Below are 2,947 nucleotides of genomic sequence, written 5' to 3'. Positions count from 1 at the left end.
ATTTTAATAGTTAGAAAATGAACATTGTGGCTAGTTATTTTACATACAAATTATACATACAATTTTTCTATACATGTTACCAATTTAACTTGAATATCTGGGTATCACACTCACCTCTGATCGTCTTAATCATAACGAGTTCTCAAGGAAAGGAGTCGTGCCACCCTGGAAGAAAAATGTGAGAATCTGGCCAATAAAATTCTAGACTTTCAGAGGCTTTGTTGCTATGGAAAAAGTCACTGTGCTCTCAGATGCTTAATTCATAATGTGCTGAATGTCACTTGATTGTGTGTCATTGTCCACTGAGCTGGGGCTTCTCCCTCCATGGCTTCCTGCAGAGAGGAGAAGATTGCACTTTGCTTCCTCAATTAGACCATCATTTTTATGTATTGCTGGTGATTTGCTTTTCTTTCTTTCTCTTTTTACTGCACCTTCCTGTCAAATAGTTATGATTCTTAGAGTCTGTGATGAAGTTGGAGTTCTCTAAGGAATTCATTAAGGTGTAATTTCTTGGACAGATTTAATGATGCCATTGTTATTTTTATATAGTCTATATTATTCTAGACGCTAGTGAACCTCCCTAGAATAAAAAGCTTATCACTCTGACATGATGCAGTTGAGTGGCAAAATAAGTTCTGACTGGTCATACGGTTTTGGGGTTTTAAGTTGTCCTAGTACTTTATGAGGAGCATTTAAATGGTAAGGATTACAGATACTGCTTTTCAAATGGAATTCGGGATTCATGGAATAATAATAATAATAATAAAATATATGAAAAGCCTATCTTTAGAGGTTTCCTATTGATGTAGACTTATGGAGCAAAAATAAATAAATAAATAACTTCCATTTTTGCAGCCTCATCAAGCTTTCATGCTTGTGGTGAAGTAAGAGAAGAGCTTTCTTTTCAGGAAAAGAAAATGATACACAAATTAATCAATGAAATTTAATTGACACTTCCAATTTTCAGCATATACATTTATGAATTTGGATAATAAATAGTTCTTGAGCACCTGCAACTTGCCAAGCATTGTACTGGCTATGAAGCACTTGATAAATCACAGTGCCTATTATCAAGTTAATGCTAAGGTGGTGGAGAAAAAGAAACAAGAACACCAATGAATACTACATCCTGTGTGTGATATTAATTATTTCAAAGACAGGGACCTTCTTCCCAGATAAGGAATTCTCCACAGAGAGAAGATAATAAATTACAAAATTTCTGTTCTTTAAAAAAGATATCACTAAGGAAATGAACAGGTAGGACAAAGACTGGAAACCATTGATATATGCCAAAGAACTGCTACTCAGGATACATAAAGATCTCCTTAAATGAAGTAATAAAGAGACAAACAACTCAATGCTTTAAATGGGTAAATCTTGGATGGGATATTTCACAAAAGAGAACTTACAAGTGTTAATAATCACATTGAAAAGGTGTGCAAAAGCATTAGATAAGAAGAAAATGAAATTTACTAGCACAATGAAACACCTCTTAAAATACACAAGAATGACTAAAATAAGGCTTATTTACACCACCGTATTTGCCAAGAAAACGCAGGCTTGAAAAACCATTAGGTAATTTCTTATTAACCATAGTAACTCACTCCCTAGGTATTTATGCCTGTGTGTGTGTGTGTATGTGTCCACAGAAAAAAAGATTATATAAGAATGTTCATTTCAGTTTTACACATAATAACTTCAAGCTGGGAACAACTCAGATGTCCACCAAGAAGTCATAGAATATTTAAGTGGTGGATTATGGATTATGAGCTGGCAGTCTCAGCTGCAACAGGCCCAGACACACTATCTTCTTCTGGGGGAAATGTCTTTAAGGACCACTGATGCTGTCTTTCTAGTCTGCAGGGAGAGCACACTGGGGCATGGAGAGAGGCGAGGCAGGAGACAAGGCAGTAGAAGAGCAAGAAGTGCTTCAGGTGCTGTAAATAGAATTAAAATTGGTCCTTTAGGCAGTGAAAAAAAAATTGACTTTGGTAGACATGGTATGACTGTCTGTTTCAGAGAGATCCCTGGAACAAGTGGGGAGTCAGACAGAGGTGGAACTTGGATTTGTCACAATGTATTCATTCCATCGCAAAGGGTTCTTGATGTATACTAACAGCTAAATGCCATCTAGGTGAGAAGGGATCTGACCCCAAACTAGGCATGGGGAGAAGGCGGAGCAGTTTAGAGAGACTAGGATACAATCAGTAGACCTGCCAGAAGGAACAGGAGGCATGACAGTGTACACAGTTCAGGGCTGTACTGTGGGCATGTGGGTGGGTGGAATGCCCACTTAGGATATAAAGAAAGGGCAAGTGTGTTTACAGAGGTGTGTGTGTGTGATGTGCCCATGAGAAATCCAGGTGGGGATGTCTAGTCGGCTGCTGAAAAAAGGTCCTCAGGCTCAGGAGAAAACTGGGGTCCATAGAAACTGATAGGGTGATATTAGTGACTATTCAGCCACTAATAAGCAGTGAATGCAGAAGCAACATTGTCACTGAAAGGTTAAGGATGCTGAGAGTCCCTATTGAATCGGAGACATAGGTGCAAATTCAAAAGATAATGTCACACATTCCAATGGAAGGAAAGAAAATTGCAAGAGAGGGAGTTCTCAGTAGCAAATACCTTGGGGGAGTCAAGAGGTATTTATTTAATTGGAAATGAGAAGTTTACTAATGACTTCAGAAAAGAGCAGTTTAGTAGAGTGGTAGAGATGGAACTAATTGTTATGAGTAGAAAAGTTACTGACAAAGAAGAGAGCAGTAGTATAATCCTTTTCTTTAAGCAACCTTAATTTCTATGTATTTTTTTAAAGATTTATTTACTTATGCATACACAACTGGCGTAACAGTCCAGAGGTGTAGGGGCAGTGGGAGATTCACCAGAGACAGAGTGGGGAACAGAACAGGCAGATCGATGAAGTACACTGCTGAGGGGAGCAGTGGGC

Source organism: Condylura cristata, unplaced genomic scaffold (assembly GCF_000260355.1).
Source record: "Condylura cristata isolate star-nosed mole 26May11 unplaced genomic scaffold, ConCri1.0 scaffold00010, whole genome shotgun sequence".
NCBI lineage: Eukaryota > Metazoa > Chordata > Mammalia > Eulipotyphla > Talpidae > Condylura > Condylura cristata.
The sequence above is the reverse complement of the archived record's forward strand: the minus strand, read 5'-3'. Positions refer to the sequence as shown.